Source organism: Gavialis gangeticus, unplaced genomic scaffold (assembly GCF_001723915.1).
Source record: "Gavialis gangeticus isolate Ggan-Ray unplaced genomic scaffold, GavGan_comp1, whole genome shotgun sequence".
In the NCBI taxonomy this organism is placed as follows: domain Eukaryota; kingdom Metazoa; phylum Chordata; order Crocodylia; family Gavialidae; genus Gavialis; species Gavialis gangeticus.
The window spans coordinates 60,650,504-60,665,034 of record NW_017728992.1 but is presented as its reverse complement, the minus strand read 5'-3'; the positions used below and the strand labels follow the sequence as shown (position 1 = coordinate 60,665,034).

General features: G+C 45.4%; 1 protein-coding gene across 2 annotated transcripts in view; it reads right to left on the bottom strand.

Annotated features, from left to right (window-relative positions):
* RNF144B (ring finger protein 144B) overlaps nt 1–14,531 on the bottom strand; it is a 132,134-nt gene that overhangs the window by 106,182 nt on the left and 11,421 nt on the right. The window contains exon 2 of one of the 2 annotated variants that reach the window (XM_019523352.1): nt 6,349–6,427. The exons of the other annotated variant lie outside the window; for it this stretch is intronic. The gene's annotated coding sequence lies outside the window, so the exon portion shown is untranslated. The remainder of the gene's footprint in view (nt 1–6,348; nt 6,428–14,531) is intronic. 2 annotated transcript variants of the gene reach the window in all.

The following is a 14,531-nucleotide window of genomic DNA, read 5'->3' as shown; positions in this document are numbered from 1 at the left end:
CCAGCTGGCATGTAGCTCTCCAAGCCATCGGGCTCTGCTCCTTGCTGCCTGTGTGCTGTGCTGCCGCTGGGCTCACACACAGACATTTATCATCCAAATTATCAGCCACATCTGGAACATAAACCCTTATTTCCCACAGACCCTTGGTATCTTTTTATGTGATTTCTATTTGCATCGTGTTTCTTCAAGAACGTAACCACCATGTAAATCAAGGCCTGACTGTACTTAAAATTTTGTATTTCCATGACATACATGGGTTTAATGTATAGAAGGCTAGAATAAATGTATAAAGCTCCTTGGTATCATTTGGGATTATTTTTACCTTACAAATTTTACTTTGATTAGCTGCAAGAAAATCAAGATCACATCTTGTCATGTTTAAGTAACTACTGTTCTACAAGTCTAACTTGGTATGCAAGTCACTCACTGATATACCTGTTAGTGGTCTATTTCCTTTTGCCTAAAACAGAGTAACATTTTATAATAAGGTATTATACCATGTATAATAAATCAAATAGATGTTTTAAAGTGTGCTGAGTAAAAATCTTAAGAAAAGAGCATATTTTTTTCTTATTGTAAAAACCATGACTAAAAGGGTATACTAATTTCTGAATGTCTGCAATGCTTACATCCTCAAAATATGTGCCTATGTCTCAACTAGACACAAAGAAGAAAAGAAAAAAGTGATTTGGTGATTGTTAATCACCCTGCTCTATTTCAGATTAGGAGATTCCCTAAACCTACAAATAAATGGCACTGCCATGATCTTACGCATAGCTCCACAATATTCCAATATATTTATTACAGATCTTGAAGTACACCTCCCTTGCAGTTGTCCTCTCATCTCTCTATTACACCCAACATACACTAATGACATCTCTGTTATGCAAACACATGGGAACGAATATCAGGAAAAATTCTACCAGGATATTAATAATATCTACTTCTCCATCAAACTGACTCTTGAATGCTCCACCTAGCTAATTCACTCCTTGAACATGACCATGAAACTTTGCACTAGCCACATCACCATAACTGCTACAGCTACTTCCATGCCACCAGCTTTCATCCTAAGCAAAATACTAGATCCATCATCTACAGCCACGCTCTACATTACAGCAGCATTTGCTCTGATCCCACTGATCAGGATATATGCCTCAGGGATCTAGAATAGTTTCTTGCAATACAATATCAAAACCTTAGCCATCCAGAAAAAAGCCAGGCTCAAATCCTACTCCAACCTGCTACACATCCAACCCCAAGACAGGGAAAACAAAATCCTTCTGGTAATCACTTCAGGCATTTTTAGATGTGCTCCAGGAGTGGTGGGGAGGGGAATCACTTTAATTAGAGTGAATCAGTTGAATGAGTTTTTATGAAACCACCCCCACTGCCACTTTGAAGCACACAGACACTGATACATGAGGCACAAATGCTAATTAGGATGCTCCTAATTGAGTCTACTCTGACACGCTGTAATTACAGCACATCAAAGCAGCTTCCCAGCATGTCTACAAGCACCCTTACAGCCCTCATCTGTAGGAACATGGAAAGATATGTGCGTGGTGGTTTTACAGGAGGGTTTGACTGGCAAAGGGAGAGGAGTTAGGAACACTATTTAGACATATCATTAATGACCTCCTGGAAAATGACATCTCAAAACTGCCTTGGGGGACAAGCCTATCCTGGCTTCCAGGTAGCCCCTCAAGCTTAGATGATGTCTCTCCCTCAACAGACTACCTAAATTCTATTCTCACCAGGCTACCACACCTTATTAAAGATCCAGATACCAGATGTGTCCTCTCATCAACACAGATCACATCATCACTGAAGCAAACACCACAAATAATAACATTCAGGGTTCATTTACCTGCTCCTCCACCAATGTCATATGCACCACCACTTATTTACAGTGCCCCTCTGCTATCTATGTTGGCCAGACAGGCCAATCCCCAAGTAAAAGAATGAATGAACACTGATATGACATCAAATCCAGAAGCACAAAGTCCCAATAATACTTTAGCTTCCCTGAACATGTCATCACTGACTTGAGATTAACTGTATTTAACAAAAGAATTTTAAAAACCAACTTGAACGTGACTGCCTAGGCCCTTCCCCTTGACCAGAAGCATTGAGGAGAACACCACCTGAGCCCCTGTGCCCTTCACCTTTGCACGCAGAGCCCTGTAGGCACTTCTGATCTGCTCAGAGTCTCCCTTGGCAGTGTCACTGGTGCCCACAAGGACGAGCAGCATGGAGTAATAGTCAGAGGACTGGATGAGTCTCAGTAATCTTTCTGTGACATCTCAGATCCAGGCTCCAGGCAAGCAGCAGACCTCCTGAGACAACAGGTCAAGCCAGCAAATAGATGCCTCCACCCCTCTCAAAAGGGAGTCTCTAACTACCACCACCACCTGTCACTTCTTGGTGGCAGTGGTCTCAATCCTTCCAACTTTGGGGAGACCAGGCCTGTCCACCTCCAACAACAGAACGTGTTCCTCCTCCTCTGTTGCTAGGGCTCCACATCTGTTCTCTCGGCAAACTGCTGCAGGTGGAGAAGTCAAAAGCTTCCAGCTTCCACTTTCCTGGGAGACCATGTCCTCTCCCTTCTCTAGCTCTGCCTTTGGCAATCCTTTCTCCACAGTCTTACAAGTCTCCTCCAGCACTGAACTGATAAAGTCTTCGTGGCGGAGGATGCTTCAGAACCTTGCCACCTCCTTCTATAGCTCTCTTGCCTGCTTCTTGAGAGACACCATGAGAAGGCACCACTCACATCACAGACGTTCCCCACATGGCTGTCACTAGACAGAACCTGTTGGAAGTCCTCTATTCCTTCCTGCATGCACATTAAATCATAGACCAGGTATTGTTACAATAAATATATATGGAATCTACTCCAATACATTTTCTCTCCCCTATAAATTACAATTGAAAGAATTTATAAATGATAGTAGTCTGAGTATCTTGCACATACAAAACAATAAAAAAGACACTTAATTTTTTCTGGTCACGTGCCTCTCTACAGGCACTCACAGTTAACAAGCATATAAAAAGTAACACACTAGAAACTCAGAGTTTAGTAACATAAACTCTTGTGTTCACAGTTGATTTTGGAGCTTGGCATAGACTTTAGTTTATACAGAGAATTTTTTTATCATGATTCGAAATTGACACAATTGGTTCATTGTCAAACAAGTGCTTTGTTGACTTACCTAGAGTTGTAGTAGTTCTATACAATGAACCTACATGGTTTTTAAAAAACAAATATGCTGTCCGCCTACACAGATAGGAAGCTTCCTCTGTAATAAGAGGCCAGAACACTGACCTGTAATCAAAAGAAAATCTTAAACTCTCTGCCTTCTGTATCTCTGATGGTCTTCATTGCCCTTTCCCAGAAGTATTCAATTACAGCTTTATTCTAAATTGAGTCGGTTTCAGAGAAAGTTTTAGTTTCCTCTGTGTCTGGTGAGCCCTGATCTGCCATTCAGAAGACAGCTAAGATGTAGAGCATGAGTGGGCAAAATGGCAGATCCGGCCAGCAGCCAGTATCCATTTCCCAGCAGCCCCTGCCAGTGTGGCTGGGGCCAGTTTCCATGGAGACCGCAGCAGCAGCTGCACTGTGATAGCGCGGGGTCAGGGTTTCCGTGGAGACCAGCCCCAGCAGCGCTGGCAGGGCACGCAGCAGGGCAGAGTGGCTCCAGAGTCAGGCTGGGATCTCGTGGTGGTGAGAGTGTGGTCCAGATCTGGGCCGAGGGTGTGCAGGTAGCAGATTGCAGCTCTGCCCAGGCTCCTTGCAGCAGCAACAGCAAGGAGGCAGAGAAGCAATCTGCTGCCTCCACTCCTCTGCCCAGAGCATGCAGGCTGCAGATCACAGCTCTGCCTCAGCTCCAGACCACGTCACTGCCACAAGATCCCAGCCCACCTGCAGAGTAGCTCTGTGCGCTGTCACATGCCCTGCCAGCAGGGATGGCATTAGAGGGGGACTTGGGAGAGCTATGGCCACCCCAAAATTCCTCATAGCCCCCTGTAGCCACCCCTCCCAGTGCCACCCCTGCCACCACCACTGCCCACCCTGCACAGACAGTGACAGCTGAGCCTGCCTCGCCCTGCTTCCACCCACAGCACAGCCCCTCCTCAGCACCCCCTCGCCACCCACACGGGGAAGAGGCTGGTGCTGCTGCTGCCTGCCAGTGGTGCTGGGGCTGGATGAGTCTCCATGGAAACTGGCCCTAGTCATGCGGGCACGGGCTGCTGGGAAATGGAGTCCACTGCCAGCCAGATACAGCCCACGGGCTGGACTTTGCCCGCCCCTGATGTAGAGGGAGCTTGATAATACATTTTGGCCTAGACCTTGTTCTGAATATTCAAATGACAGCTAGTATCTTGGGGGAGAAAGAGGGAGAAGTGAACAGCTGATAGTACCTAGAGATTAAAAGCCTGATTCTACGCCAGTTAGAGCTAGTGTTAGGATGTCTTCCTGATTTCAATGGTGTAGGACCAGGTTGTAGGCATGTAACAAATCTTGGATTGACATACAAATGATGCTTTTCCTTTACTATTCAGTTCACAAAAGGAACCTAATATTTGATTAACTTGGGTCCTTGTTACACCTTACACTGAGCTGCGCAGATGTTGATGGGTGTTAGTGGTAGCTCAAGTTTGTGTAAGTCACACATTCAGGCCAGCAGAGGGCTGGAGGACTCCCTCCCCCAGCTTACTTATGGCTGCCTGGGCTGTCAGTCCCAGCCCAGCAACAGTACCTGGACAGGCATGTTATCCCTTCTCTGTCTGCTCCCCTAGGACTGACAGCCTGGGCAGACATATGTAAGGAGGTGACAGGGAGGCAATGAGCATGGATCTGGAGTGCTGGTGAGGTCAGGGGGGAAGCAGCAGTGGGCCTAATCCAAGCTAGCGGGGAAGAGGGCCAGGCCACGTATTTACACTAAGGTGTAGCCTAGAGTGGCTACACTTTAGTGTAACACAAGCTGGATAACATGGATCATAAATAATCCTGCCCTGGAATGGCATAACTTTGAGCAGTATAACAAGTGCTTAAAACCAGTTTCAGGTGTTAAGAGCTTCAGGAGCTGCCCAAAATTACTACGTAACAAGGTCTTTCCTATTGACCGTAGCTGCCATGTTTTGAGGAGCTCCTTAAATGATAAATTCCCAACAAGAATTTACACTGAAATATCAGGACCAAGGTTGCACCCTAGGCTAAAATTCAGGATTAGCTCTTCTCATTTGATTCCTCATTTTGTCTCTTTCTTTCAATTCCTCTTTCCTCAATCATCCTTACCCCACTCCAGTTTCCCCTCTATTCCATTATGCTGAGAAGAGGTGCAAGAAGACTGCCCTTCACTCTCCATTGAGCATAACTACAAAAAAACCAAGATTTCTCAATACTCCTGGTGGGTAGTGAGTGGTAGCATCCCTTCCTCTTCTCGGCTTAGAGCAGAAATGACAGAGATTATGATAATGTTCGAATGAGGCACTTGAACACCTACCACCTTGTAGGTGGGTGTTAAATGCTACATTCCTAAAATTAGCACAGTTGAAATTCAAAATAACTAGAGTGATTTTTTTGCCACAAGCAGCATGAGGATTCTGAATTACTCTGAAGCTATTTAGGGCTTTCACTTCATGCTAAGTGGTGCCTAACTATGACAGCATTCATTATATTCAAGTTCCATTCGAATCCACCAAAAATAAAAAGGTATCTTAGCAGAATTCTGTAAATTCACATCTGTCCTAGTGGGTAGAGAGAGGTTCCTTAAGCCCTACTCAGACAGATGGGTAGAGAAGGAGGAATATTTAGGTTACATGATGTCCAGTAGGGTAGAAGAGCAGGAAGTATAACAACACAATTTCTTTTCTAGTTCAAGTACCACTCAAGTTCAAACAAATAACCTCTTTACCTCACCCCTGTCTGCTGCCATTGAAGAAGTGGCAAGGTAATTAAGCTATTCATGAAGCACAATTTCATTTGTGAAAATCCATGCTGACTTTGTCTACCTCAAGGTGGCCAACTGCAGCAGAGGTGCCACACATGGCATGGACAGCCACTATGTGTGGCATGAAACAGACTGGGGAGAGAACAGGCATCACAGTGGCAGATAGGACAGAAAGCAGAGCAGCAGCTTAGGCAGGAAGCAGAGAGCAGGGAGCAGAAAGGTAAGCAGTGAAGAAAAGTATGATTCAGGGCTCACGTAAGCCCAACTCTCATCAATCTGTGTATAAGTTAATACATGTATTTCACAAACACACATTAGAAATGTAGCCCTGGATATGTTTTAGCAACAAATTAACTTCTACAGAGACCTGTCTCTTACACCAAACTGCACAGACCTGGAACACAGCCTCTGCCTGTAGATATTTCACAGCTTTCAGCTCTATGTGCCCAAGTTACATGACTCCAATGGTGAATCTGCAGAGACAATATATTAAATGAATTCCAACTACAGGTAAATGACTAGCATTTCCCCCTTATTTGGCTGTAGGTCACTGGCTAATAGGGCTGTCTGAAACAGCTCTTTCGATTCTGTTTCAGATTTGGCCATTTCAGAGGGATGGTGATTAATTTTGGTGCTTCAGATCACTGTTCTATTTCAATTTGGCTGGATCTGTTTCAGAGTTTCAGCGCTGTTTCGGTGGTTCGACGATAGGCTATAGTGGGAAATCACTAAAATGCTTATAACTTTGTCATTTATTGCCTGATTCAGATGAAAATTGCAGGTATGGTAGCCCCTTCTGAGGGCATGAAGCCTGCCAAGTGTCAAGGAGATAGGTACAGGGGTTGCTGTGAAACTGCACCTTAAACTGTTCAAAACAAAACTCATATCACTTGCTGGCAGTGGCAGCATGCTGTCATCCTGCACGCAGATCCAGGAGCCCGTGCCCCCTGGGAGTGTTGCGGGGCTGTGCCAGACTCCTCCCAGGAGGTGCAGGCCCCTGCATCTATGTGCAGGATGACAGCAGTCTGCCACTGGTGGCTGGGGCCAGCGCCAGCGCTGGGTTCTTTCCAGAGCTTGGTGCAGGCTCCGCCAAGCACACTCCAGTGCTGGCTCTGGCCCCAGCCGGCCTCGGCAGCATGCTGTCACCCCTGCATGCAGATCCGGGGTCCCACACCCTCCGGGAGGGCTGTGGGGCTGTGCCAGACTCCTACCGGGGGATGCAGGCCCCCGGATCTGCACACAGGATAACAGCAGGCTGCTGTCCCTCCCCCAGAGCACTGGAATTGGAAGGGACCTCAGGGACAGATTGGAGACACTGGCCAGCTACAGATGTCAATATCAGAGCAGTTCTTCACCCCCTTTCCCCCCTCCCTCTTCTTAGTTTCTGTTTCCCTGCAAGCCTGGCTCCAAAACTCCAAAATTTTCTGAAATTTCCCAAAACATTTTGGGTGGTTTTGTTTCAGAGATGTTTCGGAGCCTTCCGTTTCATTTTGGATTAGGTGTTTCAGGCACTAAAGCCAAAACATCTCCAAAACAAAATGGCTGCCAAAGTTTCACACAGCCCTAATGGCTACTCACTAAAGGCCAAATCAAATAAAGGATTTAGATGTCTATAGGTCTGGTGCTCCAATGCCTAAACTTTTGGTGCCTATCCAACACAGTGGAATCCAAAGCCTTGAGTTTGGTGTCTAGACTCCTACATAGTACATGGAGACAGGTATGTATCTCAAAAGGGCAATGCAAATAATTCACATGCTAAAGGTATAGACACACATACCTTTGGAGCTGTTTCAAAAGGGGAAGTTTGGAGGCCTGTCCTGTAAAATGCATGAGCTTTCCTCAGAGCAGGGATCAGAAATAGTATTTCAAATGTTATTTTCAATGTCCATGAGAATTTTTTTAAAGGTTTTCCTAGGTTTTCCTCTCCCAGTGGCAATGCGTAGGATTTACATGAGGGTGTACATGCACCTCCGAGAGCACCGGTGTACCCCCTGACTGGTCATGCTTGCCACTTAGGCAATGGGCTGGGGGGGCAGGTAACCAACCGATCACTGCAGCCACTTCCAGAAGCAGCCACAGCCATTCCTGTAAGCGGCTGCAGCGATCGGCTGCAGCGATCAGTGCAGGATTGGCCACAGGGGTTCCTCTGGGCAGTGAGATCGCCGCCCCCCCCAGGCAGGGAGATCGGCTGCCAGGGGACCCCTTCCCTCCCTGGTCGGCAGGATCACTTGCAGGGGGGGCACCAGACTCCCATGTCCTCTCCCCTCCTCCTTACTTCTTCCTTTTACCCTTGAAAACAATAAAACCAGTGATGTCTGAGGGATCTGTTTTTCTTGTCCAGTTTTTGGTTCGTTAGGTTCACTGGCTTTGTTTAGAAAAGTTTCATAATAGCAGAAGGAAAAAATAAATGTGGTAATTTAATTTAATTCAAATATTAGAACAGTTTGAGAAAAAACAAAGAAAAAATGTTGCACATAATATTTTTTTGCATCCAGGAGCTAAACAACAAGAAATAAATTAAAAGACGAAGAGAAAGAGAATATTTCAACATTTTAAAAAGAATGAAAATATTCAAAAAAAGATGCTAATAATAATAACAACAAGAGTAGTGTAACTAAAGGCTGAGGAAGGAGGATTTGGGAGCTGGTGACTGGAGCACCAGCTCTGGAGCTAATTTAGGCCCCTAGCAGATGTTAATATGTGCAAATGCACACTTTGCATGTTCATGTGTACAACTAGGATCTGAGGAATTGTATGCCTCAGAAGTGCATGACAGGCTGTGCAGTTTTTGAGATCAGTAATATAATTCTGTGAATCAATCCCATGACTGTGGACATACAGGAAGCCTGGCATCAGGCTCCCCATACCTAGGCCTTCAAAGGGCACCACGGGAGGCTGATAATCTGGATTAGGCAGGGGGCAGCCCTGGGTCCTGATTTAGGATCTGGGGCTTCCCCTTGCTTGATCCTAGGGATTGGGTTAGAGGAGCTATCCTAGAGCCTGGGGTTGCCTTACCCCTAATCCTTACAACTTGGAGTTCAAGCCAACTGCCTGAATCAGGATCTAGGGCTGCCCCTGCCCAATCCCAAGGATTGGGCATGGGGCACTTTATGCCAGCCCTGAGGACTCCCCCAACCTGGTCCCCACCATCTCCAGGTCCGGGACACATGCCACATGTTCCATATAAAGTGGGATACAAGCCAACCACAAAGACTGGAATATCTTTGTGGCTAGTTTGCCATTTTATCTGACCATAAATTGCTTGTACGTGTAGTGTAGTATGTTATAATTTATCATACAATTCATGTGTTAATCACATGATAAATGTAACATCAGCCAGGGGTCTTAGAGAAGGCACAAAAAGTAGCCACCAGTAGCTGAGTTTGCTGCCTCATATGCCACTGCTGCCCTATTATGCCTCTGAATAATAATGATAATAATAATAACAATGATGATATGTAGTAGGGTCCTGTAACTCCTGCTATTTAGAGAAAGAAAGGGCAGGACAGTAGGGCTATGATCTACAGAGCTTGCTGCCAGAGAGTAAGCAGTGATGGCCACAGAAAGATGGGAACCTACAGATGACTACTTGGGAGCAAGCTGAACTGCAACAGGGCGAAGCTCCAGATAAGTAGTTATGTAGGGACTGAAGTGCAGGAGGAGAAAGCTGATTAAGACTAAGGAGAACCCCTGTGTGGGTTTGGGAAACACATAACTGGTGCTTCTGGGGGATATAAGCCAGCTCCTGAGCTAGAGCAGGAAATCTAGTCCTGGACTCTGCAGAGAAAGGAGATACCGTGAGCATAAACTGCCAGGGGAAAAAGCTGCAGGCCCAGAAGCTATTCTGCAAGCTGAGAGGGGGCCTGCTGAGTAGGGAGTAGGGATTTTGTGGGAGAGCAGAGATCCAAGGTGGGGTAAGGCTTTGCATTAAAAACCAGTTGGTTTGTGTTTGGGGTTCTGCTTCTTCCTGTGAGGGGAGGAGGAGGCTACAAAGGGGTAGGAAGGGTGCTGTCAGGATGGGTGCCAGTGAGAAAGGGTTGGAGCCCTGAAAGGTGGCCTGTCAGGGACAGGTGAGGGACAACTACCTGGAGTGGTTGGAACCCCAAAAGACACAGAGAGGAAAAAAGAAAAATACCCACAAGCAGTGCAGGGAGCAGCTGAAGGCAATGATTAATTCCTGTAAGGCACAGATACAGCCAGGAGCACCACAACTTCGTGCCGTAAGGCAAAAATAGGGCTAGCAGACTATGAGTAAGACTGGGGGTCTGCTTAAGTAAAGTGAATTGAGGTAAACTGAAGCTCACTAGGACCCTGAGACATCCTCCCTATATACTATGATACATCCACCAAGGCATGGCAGAAAAGGTAGGGCACTCTGGGGAGGCAGAGTGGGACAGGAGCAATGCAGCCACCATGAGATGCCATAGCCACTCTAGTGGCTTGTCCTGCTACAGATGTTATCATCATCATCATCAAAGCCTAAAAAAAATTGGAAATCTTGAAATTCCACTCATTTTCAAAAAATGTTTTTAAATTCTTTGTTCAGCTCTGTAAATATCTCTGCAAACTACTACCCATCATCTAACCTCCCTATTTTAGCAATGTAAAAATCGCACATTAACAAACACCTGCCCTTTTATTTTTTTAAACCCTTTCCAATCAGGCTTTTGATCACAAAAGAACCACAGAAAGGCACTGGTTACTGCACTGGATTATTTCATCCAGGTTTAAAGGGAAGTAGAGCATAAGTAATGGTGTACACTACAACACTTCATTACTTTGGGTAAGAACATTGGAGGTGAGAAGCTGTAATGACTTTTGATTCTCCTCCATTACTTATTATCGTCTTTGCAAAAAGACAGACACTTCTCCCCTTTAAGTAAAATTACCAGGAAAGGGAACTGAAACTGTTTGAAAATTAACTCTTTGAGAAAATTATCCAGGTGCACACCTGCGAGGGGCAAGCAAGGGAGTGTATGCTTAGGGAAAAACATGGGTTCATTAGCGGCAGGTCCTATCAGACCAACCTGGTGGCCTTCTACGACCAGGTCACAAAATCCTTGGATGCCGGTGTCGTGGTGGATGTAATCTTTCTGGACTTTAGGAAGGCCTTTGACACTTTCTCTCACCCTATCTTCATTAAAAAATTAGGAAATTGTGGTGTCAATGCCTACACAGTCAGATGGGTCGCCAACTGGCAGGAGGGCCGCACCCAGAGTGGTGGTGGATGGGTCATTTTTCGACCTGGAGGGATGTGGGCAGTGGGGTCCCCCAGGGCTCAGTCCTCGGGCCCACACTGTTCAACATCTTCATCAGCAACTTGGACAAGGGGGTGAAAAGCACCTTGTTTAAATTCACAGGTGACACTAAGATGTGGTGAGAAGTGGCACGCTAGAAAGGAGGGACAGGCTGCAATTGGATCTAGACAGGTTGCAGGGGTGGGCAGATGAGAATAAGATGGGATTCAATACTGACAAGTGCAGGATACTGCACCTGGGGAGAAAGAACCAGCAGCATACCTACAGGCTGGGGAACTCACTTCTCGTCAGCACAGAGGCAGAGAAGGATCTTGGAGTCATTATAGACTCCAAGATGAACATGGGCCGCCAATGTGGGGACACAGTCAGGAAGGCTAACTGCATCTTGTTATGCATCCACAGATAATGGCCATAAGTTGACTGAGAGTAGATTCAGGCTAGATACAAGAGGCACTGCTTCACAGTCAGGGCGGCTAGGATCTGGAACCAACTTCCAAGGGAAGTGGTGCTTGCTCCCACCCTTGGGGTCTTTAAAAAGAAGCTAGATAGACACCTTGCCGCGGTCGTTTGACCCCAGCATTCTTTCCTGCCCATGGCAGGGGGTCAGACTTGATGATCTACTCAGGTCCCTTCCGACCCTACCAACTATGAAACTATAAAACATAACTTCCTTCATCCTTACTGATAAATACTTAAGGTTATATGTCTGCTATGGGAATTCCATAAATTCTTAGTGACTCACCAGTTTGATGCAACACCTTAAATAAAAAGAACCATCAACACATGTAAATGAGTGCAACCTACTCTTCCTCAGAAAATGAGTGGATATACAATATTTAGTCTGTTACAGAACATATTGACAGTGTAACTTACTAAAATCCTGTTTAGAAATATCATATTACTCAAATCCAGAATGAAAGTTTTTCCCTTTGTCACCTGGAAGGAAAACAAACTTTATCTTGGATTTGAATACTAGGGCTCGAGCTCTGCTCCAGCTCCAGCTCTAGCCCTAGTCTTAGCCAACAGTGATAACCAGAGCTGCCAGGGCTGCTCCTGCCACCAGCACTTGGAACCAGCAGCAATCCAGTGAATGTTGATCAGGGGCCAGGGATTAGGCAGGGAATGGGGTGGTAGCACAAGTAAGGGAACAGGCAGCAGCATAGCTCAGGGGATGCGGTACTAATGCGAGTGGGGGATTGGGCAGTAGCACTATCCACTGACCTGCACTGCTTCCTCATCCCTTGACCTCTGCTTCTGCTGCTGGATACCCTGACATGCACTGCTGCCAACAGGAAAGGTGAGTTAGAGGATGTGGCAGCAGCAATTTAGGAGGAGGGGACAGCAGAACGCGCTGCTGTTTGGGCAGCAGAGTTCATGGGGGATCAGGCAGGGGATGGGGCAGCAGCAAGGGGCGGGGCGGGTACAGGTGGCTGGGGCACAGACATGGGAGGGACAAGCAGTGGGGGTGTCAGGTGTGAGGGTCAGGCTGCCTGCTCCCCTGCCCTTCCACCTGTGGTCTGGGGAATATTTAAGATGACCCCCCAATAATTAGGGGGGAATACATGGAAAATTATAAAAATTTGTTTTAATTTTCCATGTATAGAATCTAATTACTGGGGAGTCATCTTACATTTTAAGTCATCTTGGATTTGGATGAATATGGTATCCTGGAAAAAATCAGAAGCACAACTGCGCTATTTTAATACAGATTAGCGGAAGTGCCATGTATGTGCTTCTAGTTTGGTGCAACCATTTCCTTTAAGTAAACTGGCACTAAGTGGTTTCCCCCATGACCTAATGTCAGGGTGCTATCATAATACTTACTATGGCAGATACGCCACTTCATCGGCCTGCTCTGCAGATGTAAGTTATGACTGTCTGCATGTGCCATGTGTCCAGATCCTTTGTTTTAAGAAAGTTGTTGTCAAGGAGGTTTGGAAAGAGGAAGAGAGTTACAAAAATAAAGCAATGAGAGCAGCTAAAATGTATGTTTTAAGATTGTTAGGTACATCAGATTCTCTGCTGCAGTCAGTTTCCCATTAATACAGCAGAGTATGGGATAAGTGAACAGGGTGTAAGGAGAATTCCAGCAACAATATATAGTTTTTTGATGTATGGCTAGCCCCAATATTAGTGCAGATCAGAACAGCCAAAGCTCTTCTAAATTGCTTCAGCTGGCCACAGTCCCACATCCACAACATGGTGATACAAAAAATACCTCGTACTCTGGCCACTAGTGTGCAGTACTTCAGAAAACCAAGGACAAGCATTCTGCATCTTCCAAAAATTCCCCATGCTGGGATATCCCCAGAAAGAGAACTACAGCAGTTTCTCTCCCATGCTTAGGGTAGGGGAGAGACTCTAGTTCAACATTTTCACCTTTCAAATTAACAATTCCACAAAAAAATTATATAGATGCTAATACAGGTACAATCAACCTTTAATATTTTACTCAAAAGGTTTTTTCACAATGCTGTGGCAATAAACAACAAGCGCTTCCTCCTTCAGAAGGTTCTGCAAGCTATAATTTTTTTCTTTGGGCCTGAAAATGTATTAAAGATGTAGTTTTTTTGGCTATCTAGACATATGTATAATAAACAACCCTTGCACATTTCACAGCTTCAAGGATTTCATTGCAACATTGCCTTAAGCAAACAATTTGGTATTGTCAATAATGATGAACAAGCTAAATGATCTCATAATGTTGCAATCTTAACTACAGTCACAAGACTGTTGACCAAACTTGTAGCTATTTATGCATATAGCTAACATGTCATGTGTTTGCATGACTTCTGTCACCTACAGTAAGACTGTAACAAGCAAAGAGGCAGAGTGCATTTTCTCTGATGATCTGCTCTCTGAGAGGAATTAAATATGAGTCATAGAAGATACCAAGTCAGACCGCAAGCCCCTCTAGCCCAGTATCTGATATCTCAGAGGACAGAGTGGATGTTTATGGAAAGAGTGTGCATGCAAGGCCTATCTTGACTGAACTATCCCCTGTCCCTCTTCCCTTACAGCTTCCATGATTCAGAGGCTTAGAAAAGTCCTAATGTGTAGGCTGCACAATCTTGTTAAAGACAAAAAATGACACCAACACATTTTGAACATGAACCATCTGGCTTGGAGTTAGATGTACAACTGCTGAAGTATAAGATCATAGATTGGATGATTTAAGTTCTTGGCTATGTTTTGCCACAAATTTCCAGTGCAACCTTGAGCAACCATCACAGTATGTCTCAGTTTTCTCATTGATACATAATGGAGGCTCACCTGTGTTACAGGTATGTTGTAAGTCCTATTTAATTAAGAATAGTAA